General features: G+C 36.7%; 1 non-coding gene across 1 annotated transcript; it reads left to right on the top strand.

Annotated features, from left to right (window-relative positions):
* Window positions 1-340: 340 nt before the first annotated feature.
* trnav-cac (transfer RNA valine (anticodon CAC)) lies at window positions 341-413 on the top strand. Its single transcript has one exon. It is a non-coding gene; the product is annotated as a tRNA-Val (tRNA).
* The last annotated feature ends 10,984 nt before the right edge of the window (window positions 414-11,397 follow it).

Genomic DNA, 11,397 nt, shown 5'->3' with positions numbered 1-11,397 from the left:
TATTTCAGAGATATTTTTTATTTTAATGTGTTAATTTTATTTTTGAACCATTTTTTATTTGTAAGTATTGATTTTATTTTATAGCCATTTAGCCAAGTCTCTGTAGAACCATTTGTCTCTGCTAATGACATCTTCAATACATTTTTTATATCCCAGGCTTAGTTTATGGACTGTAATGTGAAATTAGGCATAAGTATAAGTCTGACAGTTTGTTCACTAAGTTACTGTGCTCTCTGAGAGGATCTGTGGTATAAGTATTTGACATTGTTTTATGCCCATTGTTGACATTAGTCTCTAACAAAATGTGGATCATCTACCAGGAACAGTGGAAAGAGCATGAGTTTCTGTAGTGTAGTGGTTATCACGTTTGCTTCACACGCAAAAGGTCTCTGGTTCGAAACCAGACAGAAACAAATTTTGCATGTTCTATTCATCACAGGTGTTTACTAAAGGTCAACAAGGTTCTGTGGTGTCATGGTCTGTACTCTGAATCCAGGCATCTGAGTTGAAATTTTCATGCGTTGCATCTCACATCATCAACTTTGGAACCTCAAACTGAAACAAACAAGAGAAGTTCAGTTGCTGTAGTGTAGTGGTTATCATGTTTGCTTTACATGCAAAAGGTCTCTGGTTCAAAAGCAGACAGAAATGGTTTTTGTAGGTTATGCATCTCTTGGGGTGCAGTGAGACAACAAGAGCCTTCCTCTTCTGTGATGGTTCATTTGCCAATCGACTTCAATGTGGGCGTCTTTGAAGTTGAAGCTACTTTACTTCAATTACCAATTGGCAGTTCTATGGCGTAATGCGCATGTGTCAAACTCAAGGCCCGCCGGCCACATGTGGCCCCCCAGCATTTTATAGGCCAATGATTGACTTAAAATAGGTTTTGAGCACAAATTGACTACAAACTACATTTCAACCAAAGGTTTGTATTCAGAAAGAATGTTTTTAATTAATTGATTTCAGTTGCCTCTGAGACTAAATCTATCGTAAAGTCTATAATGTCTGCCCATGTGACTTGTTTTTATTATTTGTTTGCTTACCCTTAAACACCGATTTAAATATTGTAATTTTTAAACTGAGCAGTAATTTTTACATCCATGGAAACTCAAATGTAATATTTAAAACTTCAATACATAAAATCAGTTATTTAACAATATGAGGTGGTGTTTAATTTATTTTTAACATTGTATTTTTATACATTGATGCTAGGGGTGCCCAAGTCTAGTTTTCCAGAGCTACCATTCTGCAACTTTAGATGCATTCCTTCTCTAACACACCTGGACCATTGACTCTTTATAAGCCTCTTCAGACCTGAATGAGGGAAGTCAACCTTTTGTCTGGGGTGTGTTTTAGCAGGGATGCACTCCTGAATTGTACCGTCAATGTGGCCCGTTGAGGGGGGCCAATATGCTGAAGTGGCCCTCGGTGAAATTGAGTTTGACACCCCTGGTCTAGACAAACCGAAGTCATCCTTAGTTCACATGTGAGAATTTCTTGAAAAGATTACTCTCATTTGTAACCTCCAATTAATCTGGCTTTTACAAGAGAGTGGCATTTTGTTCAAATTAAGTGCCCCCAGAAATGTAGCTTCAATTTGTCACAAGCCATACAGGGACACATTGCAAACAAGTGAAAGAATATGAGTCACATTGGACCAGAATTTAACCTTTTGGTCTAACTGCCAAATAGAGCATCACCCTGCACACCATCTCCATGGTGAAACATTTTTCATTTTCTTCAATAGGTTTTAAGGAAGGGACTCAATCAGAGAATAAATCATTAAGTCACTGAAGCTAGAGAGCTGCATTGACCAGCTCTCCAGCAAAAACAAAACAAAAAAGGGCTGCTGCTCCTTATCTCACTGTTGATAAGATAAGTGAAGGTAAGGCGTTTTGAAAAATGCATCTCCTTTGATTTCCTAAATATGCAACACTTTGTGTTGAGATATCTCATTCTTTCTCAGGCAAGTGCAACAAAGTGTGTGTTTGCAGAATGACAAAGTGTACAACATTAAAATAGTATGAATAATTTTCTAAGGAATTGGAAGAGAGAACAGTTTCCACTGATCAGTTTGAGGTAGTTTCTCAGGCATGCGGACCAGATTTCCAGCTTAAACAATTGTGGTGGAAAGTGCAAAGAGGAGTGAGGGAGAAAACTAGTCACAGCCTTGGAAAACAGAGGACATGTGTTCACTTACTGGCCTGCCATGTGTTTCCTTTGGCCAAGACCTCATGCTGTGTCATCCCACATCGACCCACAACACCATTCCTGTCAGAAATGATTCCTTGAACTATCTCCTTAGCTTTTTTTAACCATTGTCTTTTTGGTCAAATGGACCAGACTCATTGTTAAGCGCGTGGCTCTGTTAACAGCTTAATGCCTGTGAAACACTGAAATGCATCCAAAATTTGTCAGAACAAAGATTTAATAGAAGGCTGGAAAAATGAGAGCCATATCCAAAGCAGCTTAATATCAATTTATTTGAAACATTTTAAAGTGTTTCCCTGTAAACCCTCAAGATCTAATATTTCCAAACGTCTCCAAAAATTTGCAACCTGTGGTTCTGATTAGTCAGATTTCATGATTTGTGTTTAAAACTCTGAAGACCTGTTGACACCAGCTTTTAGGATGTGTAAGCTTAAAACAAAGTCATGAAATCTGCGCTGAGCCTAAGGTGAGCAGCTGCAGACTTTCACGTTTTTCTGCACCTTAAAGGTCTCTACAAGAGATTTTACAGTACGGGGAACTGTATGCACATTCACCACTGTACAAAGACAGTGGAGCACTTACACCACTATGTATGTTCACAGTGGTGCACACACAATTATAGAACACACATTTGCTTTGTGTTTCATTGGACTGCCTCTCAGTAATATACTTGTGTCAATGAAGACGTCCAGCATTTCCCTTGGTGAAAATTTCATATGCATTGTACAATTTGTCGTTTACATTTGATGTATGGAAAAGTTTTAGCAAATAAAAATTTTCTTCAAGGATGCACAGTTGGTAGTATTGTTGCCTTGCAGCAGGAAGGTCCTTGGTTCGAATCCTGGCCCAGGGTCTTTCTGCATGGAGTTTGGATGTTCTCCCTGTGCATGAATGGGTTCTGTCCATGTGCTCTGGCTTCTTCTGACAGTCCCAAAACATGTCAGTCAGGTTGATTGGTCTCTCTAAATTCTCCATAGGTGTACCTATACATGATTGCATGATTGTTTGTCCTGTCTGTGTTGCCCTGGAATGGACTGGCAACCTGTCCAGAGTGTACCTCGCCTCTCGCCTATTGACTACCAGAGATCGGCACCAGCGCCCCTGGTGACCTCACTAGGGATAAGCATGTAAGATAATGGATGGATAGATGGAAACAGTTTCTAATCTCTCTGTAACAAAGTGGTTGTGTAACACTGCTTGTTCCTTTTGTTTTCACTGACATGACTCACTTTCTTTTTCTTGCCAGCCTTTACCATCAGACAGTAAATGACTCATCAACCTAAGGGTGAAACATATTTCTTCCATTGAAGCGATTATTAGGGCGTTATGAAAATGCACTAAACTGATGCTTATGATTAATTCTTATTTTTATTCACACTCATGTTTTTGTTGTGAGATCCTTAAAATTTTCAATTATTTCCAAAATGCCAGAATGATGAAAAAGTTTAAAAATTATAAGGGAGTGCTGTTCCAGCACATGTCAGTTTAGAGTTCGGCTTTGTCTTTTCTTCAGTTTTCTGCCGTGTGGTCTCGTAGTTGGAACCTTCACTAAAACATGACTCAGTCTCCCACACACTCCAGATGCCTTTGGACTGTTCCCATACAACCGGATAAGGTGCTTTGCTAATCAGCTGGAGAGAAGTAATAGACCTTCAGCTCCTGGTAATTCCAGAATTTGTTGGCACCTGGATTAAGGTTGAAAATACATTTACCTATTGCTTTATTTTAATAAAATGAAAAAAATCACCTCCAGGCTTCCATCTTGGCTCATGATTAGGAGGGCTTTGTGCCTTCCTTTGACTTAAAAGAAATGTGACTTCCTGATTTGACACCTTGAAATTGGGCATTTGTTTCTTTAAGAAGCTCCGGCTCTTTCTAACCCTTTGTCTTATGCATTTCATCTCTATTAAGCCATTTACAAACATTCTTAGGGGTGTTGGACTGAGAAATATTTCATATGACAAGGTGAGCAGATGTGTGGTTCCACCAGGTGTTTGCTAATTGCTGCTTGTATTAGTGAAGTAGTGTACTTTTTTAATTTATTTTCAGTAAATTTCCATATGTATATAAAGAGATAGATACAAAGACATAATATTCAAGGTGTGTACTAAAAGGGTCATTCTAAAAGCACTGTTTAACCAGCTGGGACAACATGAGAATGTACTTTGAACTTGTATTGTTTTATATTGCAGGTTTTCACCCATTTAACCTTTATTTATAGTCTTTCTAAAGCTCAGTCAGTATTAGGTTTCTCATAAGTCAAACTTCAAGTGGCCCACAAGTCTTTTAAAACTATCTGGGTGAAAAATGGGCATGGTAATGAGTATCAATTACATTAAAAAAAACTTTCTAAAAGTGAAATGCTCATAAAGCAGACTCTATTACTGACTGAATGATTGATTATGCAACAAATCAATTAAAACTGCTTGTTTATTGTACTTACACAGTGGAAATACATCCAAATCTATCAGCACCCACATCATCCTAAGCCAGCTGATATAAACACTGTTTGCTGGGTTGGAAGTTCTCAGTCTCTCATCTCGTTTCTTTTCTATTGGCTCCAGATCTTCATGTTTCCCCCTTTGCACATACTCAACGATACTTTGAGGCATTTTTGGTATGACTTCCAAAACTAATGTTCACTTTTGTTTATCCAGCAGCTCTTATGTTTTGGTTCTCTAACAATACAATGCAGAAGAAGTTTATTTTTTGAAGAATGACAAAAAATAAACTTAAAACCAGGATTGCTGACAACATAGGACAACTCAAGGCTCAAGAAGGAGAGGAGATCGTAAGTGAAAGGTAAAAGTGAATGAAATCACTGATTAATATGAGAATGACTCATATTCATCATTAATAGTATAAATCTTTTCTTTTCTGTTGAAGAAAACATTAAAACTGGGCTATTTTTCTGTTTAGACAGCGAATAACTGGAGGTCTTTGAACCAAAGACCATCTGAATATTTCAACACAGTACTTTCAACTCTGCACTTTGTCAATGTTGTCTGTATCTCAGTTTAATCTGCAGCCTAAAAGATATTCCTACATAGAAATCAAATGTGATATCAAGATTGACTATGAATATAAACTCCACGCAGGCCGTTAAAGAGAGTATTTTGTCTCCCTGTTGCTACTGGCCAGCTCACTGTGGTTTTCAGATATTTCCTCCACGGTGTAATCTTATAACAAGACCAAACAGCTCATTGTTTGGAACAAAAGATGAATCATAAGATCAATATGCGGTGTCCAAAAAAAAAAGAGCTACAATTCCCTGAACACAAAACTGAACCACACGCAATAGACTGCCAGCATAAACACTGTAAACTTGGGGTTTCTGCAAAAAACGTTTGTACTCCTGCTGAACAGTGGGAAAACAGCCTGAACAATTTATCACCCTGCTCTTAACAAAAGAAAAAGATTTTTTTTTAGAATCCATGCTTGCTTGACCCTCCATATTTGTTCATGTCTTTAAATGCGTTTCAGTGCACAAGTCTTTGTGGCTTTATTTGGTATCAATATTATAAAAATCTGAATTATGTTTTGCTGTTTTTTATTTTGCAACCCTTCCAGGACTTGCTGCTGAGAAGAATCATCATTGCATGATCCTGCCACCACTGTGCTTCACAGTGGGTATGGTGTTTGTATGTTGATGTTCACCAAACAGCATCTTGTTTTATGGCCTAAAAATCTCCATTTTGGTCTCCTCTGACCAAACAACTTCCTACCTCTTAACAATGGAGTTTTCTTCAACAGTGGTTTTCTAAGTGCCATAAGCTTTGCCAGATGAAGAAATTGGGCAACAGTTGTTGTATGTAGAGTCTCCCGCTGATGTTTGTAGCTCCTTCAGTGTAGTCATAGATGTGATGTGGCTTCTCTCACTAGTCTTCTTGTGGTTACATAGTTTGTGAGGACGGTCTGATCTAGGCAGATTCACACAAGTGCCATATCTCTATCATTTCTTGATGACGGATTTAACTGAACTTCAGGGGAACCTCAGAGCCTCTGAGATTTTTTCCAATAGCCTTTTGTTTGATTTGCTTTTCTTCTTTTGTTTTCAAGTTGTAATGGTGAGAAATTATGATTACTTCCTACTCTAAATGTACAAAGCTAGTAAAACAAACACATATCCAAAAGAACTGCAGATGGAACTGAAAAGTATCATTGCAAAGAAAGTCTCGGAACTCAAATGAGCAAAACAAAATCTCTTGGCATTTATCCATAATATCTGGCATGACTAACCTTAATATGTAAAATTAACAACTGGATCATTCATTCCAAGAATCTGAATTTAACAGCCTTAGAATCTGAGAATCATGACATTCCCCTCTCCCCAAGTGTTAACTTGTAAACACTCTCACACAGCTGCGAAACTTGTCTCCCCATCTGAGAGGGAAAAAAAAGTTTTTTGTTTTTTTGTTTCTCCCAGAGTCTCACAAACTCCACTTGTTGAGGTAAATAAGGCATGGGGGACCAAGACATTGAGGGAAAAAGAAAATCTAAGACTCGTCCATTCCAACATATGTTCAACTGCTCCATACAGGCTCAAAGTGTGTTGGATTGTGTTGATCTAACTGCATATTAGAAACCAAAGGATGTTTTTTTTTTCTATTTAGTGCTTCTTTTAATAGAGTATTTTATATGACTTCATAAATGAACATCACAATAAAACACAAAATGCACTAAAAAAACTTTAATCTTCAGATTTAAAAATAAAAAAAGAAGAAAAATAAAGATTATTTGATAAGCTTTAATCTGACAGCTGGAGTAAACATTGTTACCTTCTGTCCTGATATAAAGGAGCCAACAATTTCTGCACATCTGAGATTTTCAAGTTAGAGCATACCCTAGCCATGAAAAGGCTTATTGGGTCCTTGAGCTTTCACACCTCCCTGTGAAATCATCATCTTGCAAATCAAAAGCCCTCAAAATCTCAACAGCAAGAATCATTTGTGTTCATTTAGTTTTTATCCTAAATTTCCTTTTCATTTCAGGGAAGAATTACTCATTCCCTGATCTTTCTTAATTCAGCCTTTGGATGCAGGGAGGTGTCAGAAGAAAAATGGCATTTCCGAGGTCTTCCAACCCAGTTTTATACATCTGTAATACATAAGCACTGAGACAATCATTTTGAACGGTATCCTTTTAGGCTCTAGAAGCTTTATTTCCCCCATGCTAGTAGATATGAGTTCAACAATTAATTCTGCTGACCACATCACCTATATCCTTCATCTCACGCATTGGATTGGGATCAGTGGTCAAGCAGAAGAAAACTTCAGTGTTGATATTGAAGATTTTCTATGCGAGTACACTTGGTTTTATTCTCAGGCCTCTTTTTCTCTATGTCTGCCGTGGTGTGGTCTATTTGGAGTAAAAAGTGACATCTCCTTCTACTTCCACGTTGAAGACCGCCACATTTACTTGGCTCTTGTATAAAACAATTAATGTTCAATCCAACTCCTATTCAAATGGACTGATGGCATTAAGGCGTAGAATTTTGCCTTGATGGTTCAGAGTTTTCTTCAATGAAAGTAAAACAGATGTTATTTAAGTCAGCCAAACAGTACCTCACATATCCCTCTTGCCAGCCTTGATTGCCTGGAGCCGTACCATTGTGTTACCAACATAGGGGTAATTATATATATTGGTTTTAAATTTAATAAGCAGATATACTCTGTTTTGCAGAAAAGCATCTTTCTTTCAAGGCAGGCAGTAAACATTTAGCAAGTTCTGTAAAAGCAAGCCCTAAGGAGAATGAAAGATTCCATTGTATCACAGGTCATCTTTCCTACGGGTCATGCACCATATACAGCAATAAGTGAGTGCCTTTTAACTGGTTTTGAAATCCTCATTTTGGCCTGTGAATGGAAAAATGGTCCTACTCCCCGTACCTCTCTGACTTGCTTCAGGCTTATATTTATTCATATTTAGAACCCCTGGATTAGCTGAACAGCTGTTTTTGATTGTGTCAAATGTAGACTGAAGCTCAAAGGAGATCAAACTTTCTCAGTAATGGCTCCCACATTTTGGAACAAGTTACCTTCCAAATGTAATTTTTTATGGACATGTGACTTAAAAAGCCCTTTACAGGTCTCCATCTGCAAAGGGTTCCATATAAATAAATAGTTGTAGCCAACAGAGGCCAGTGTCCCTGTAAGTCTGGTCCTGGCCTCTATCATTGGTCATGTACTGAAGAAATAATCATAAATTAATTTCTTATAATGATATGGTTCCTTGGAACTAAATCATTTTCTGTCTTCGCAGTTTTACTTCTGCAATGAACTCAAAATTAGGGTGCTGCACTGTTAGCTTCAGCTATGAAATATTACCCTGATTTTGTTGTTTGTTTATATGCTTGTTGTTGTTTTGTTTTAGTTTCACTCTTTCTATTTGTGCTCCTTTAAAAAACACTGGGCCCATCTTGACATTGACATATTAGATACCACTCTCATTTCATATCAACAACAAATCCTTGCTTAAGTAAAAATGATCTTAAAGCTACATTTGCATTTGATTGGATTAGCTGTATATCTTTTACATACTTTATCATTTCACTTTGGTTTCAAATGGGTTTTACTAATAAATTGAATTTCAACTTTGTCTAGCTCCAATTCAAGCATTTTTTCTGCCACTAATAAAATAGTTTACAGTGTTAGAGAAGTTAAGTTGTATTAGCTTCAAAGAAGAGATCAGAGTTCACCTCTCTGAATCACCTGATTGTTAGTCTCATTTACTTTTCATTCATCCGAAGGAACAAGAAGGTAAATGAACAAAGTTGCAAGACTCCTTTTCATTTGTTACACATACAGCCATAACACCCTGTAAAGTCAGAACAGAAAACAAATGAAAATGCATTGCATCAGCCTGCTCAACAACTATCTGCCTGCCAAGCATTTCCCTTCACAGGAGAAAGAGATTTACACAGCCATGGAGTCAAAATTGTTGAAATCATCATCACTGTCAAAATGGACTCAATCCCACTTATATAACTGCACCACTGTGCCAGTATTAGCATGTTTAGCTTTGCTTGTTTGAAATATTATGTTCCACATGTATGAGGTAAGACTTCCTTGATGTCTGATCTCCTTATTGCTTACTTGCATTTTAATGCTTTTTTGTGTACGTTGACTTTATCAAATAGTGTCCAACTCTCCAGATGTTCAATATTATATGATAATTTCTGCCAAACAAACAAGTTACTGTCTCCATAGATGAGAATATGGAGAAAGAATTATTGTGAAAGAAGATGTCAGTTTAGCACCACAGCAGGGGTTCCCAGTGATGTTCTGGGTGCACAAAGTTGGAACCCAGAGAAATGGAGATGGCTTTTTGTTGCACGATACGGTCTGTTTTTAATCTTTTATTTTATTTCACATATAAACAAAGAGATCAAATTTAACTTTACTTCTGTTCAGTGAATTGTGTTGATTTATTTTCTCATTTTTAGTCAGGGAGTCACCCTAACACAATGCTTTTCTACCACTGACTCAGCTAGTCAGTGGTAGACTGACTAGCTGAGTCAGTCTACTTTTGCATGCAAAAGTGCATGCAAAAGTGCATGCACTTTTGAATGCACCCACAGCATGCAAAAGTGTTTAATATAAGCCAGATTCGTGTAAACTGAGAATTGAACCTTTACTTAAAAAATGTCACGTCTGACCTAAAGCCAGCGTGTGTAAGGGTTAAAGTAAATTTACAGGTCTGTGTGGCAGGGGAAGAGTGTTTATGCCTGAGGCATTCAACTTTGAAGTTATGAAAGACACTTATAATTACGAGACTTTTTAAACGTTGTACAAAAGTTTTGCTGAATTCTGAAGTTCACACTTCTGTCCGAGCCTGTTTTATACTTACTTTTAATAAAGTAATTACATAAAATGCAGTAAGTAATACCTGTCTATTACTCATGTACAAATTCTTCCCTTCTGATTCAGCTTAGATAATCCAGTGTCCTGTTCTTCCCTCTACTGGTCAGTGAAGGAATTTCAACAGGCCAAAATGGATTAGTTGTAAACTTGAATGCTTAAGCAGGTTTAATCAGTTCAGTTGTATGAGATTTTGTCCTTCAGCAAATACTGTACACCGCAGTAATAACGTCAATGTATTAATGTCTTTATCATTAGTCAAAGTGCAATATTTATTTTTCCAATTGTGAACAAAAGACTAATGAGGGGGATTGATTTGTAGCTGTTTACAAATTTGTCACAAATCCAAATCTAAAATTAAAACAGTGAAGGACTAATTTTCTTTGGTCCACCAAGCCTTATGAAATTCAGTGGTAGCTTTTAATTGATCTAATCATTTTTGATCAACTCCACATTGCCAGGACATGCAAGATGATATTGGATATTTTCGACAAGTTTCTGTGATTTAGTGTCAGTAATTTATTTAGTCTTTGGATTATTATGATTTTTTTATATATATATATTCATCTGAAGCTCATTAATTAATCAGCTTAGACTCTGGAGTACAATAAATTTCACAATGTGTCAGAGTAGAAATGCCACTCTTTATTCAGATTTCGTAGAATTTTAGACCTACTTTTAGAACTAAAGGAATGTCATGCAAGACCAAAAGAGTTTACAAGCAACAAAAGCAAAAAGAAATAAATATTAACATAATACAAAAAAGACATATTAGATAGATAGATAGATAGATAGATAGATAGATAGATAGATAGATAGATAGATAGATAGATAGATAGATAGATAGATAGATAATTGCATTTGTCAACAAACTGGGAAGTGTTACAATGGAAACAAATGTTTACTTTGTGAAAGCATGGAACTTAGTATACTTAAATGCACTCTAAAAATACTTGGATAGAGAAGTCATGAAGACATTTTTCAAAACAGCCACGACCAACAGCTGTTTTCCTTTGTGGGCTGGACATAATTTGATTCTAATGTCATAATTGGTTAGTTTCTTTACCATTAAGAAGTCATTTGGTGCATACAACTTTTTCATGGGAAATTCAAGTGGATAATGGTATTTAAGAAACTATGCCAAGGTTCCACTGTACTTCAATTGTGACGGGGTAATTTATTTTTTATTTATTTATTTTTCATTACACTGAACAATGAGCAACTTCATGTGCCCATTTTGAATTATTTTGTTACTTTCACTCAATAGTATTATCAATTGGTTTGTCACCGACATATTTCAAACGCATGTCGTAAACCTGGATGGACA

Source organism: Poecilia latipinna, unplaced genomic scaffold (assembly GCF_001443285.1).
Source record: "Poecilia latipinna isolate Pla-1442-1.1 unplaced genomic scaffold, P_latipinna-1.0 Scaffold457, whole genome shotgun sequence".
NCBI classification, from domain to species: domain Eukaryota; kingdom Metazoa; phylum Chordata; class Actinopteri; order Cyprinodontiformes; family Poeciliidae; genus Poecilia; species Poecilia latipinna.
This window is presented reverse-complemented; position numbering and strand designations above follow the sequence as displayed.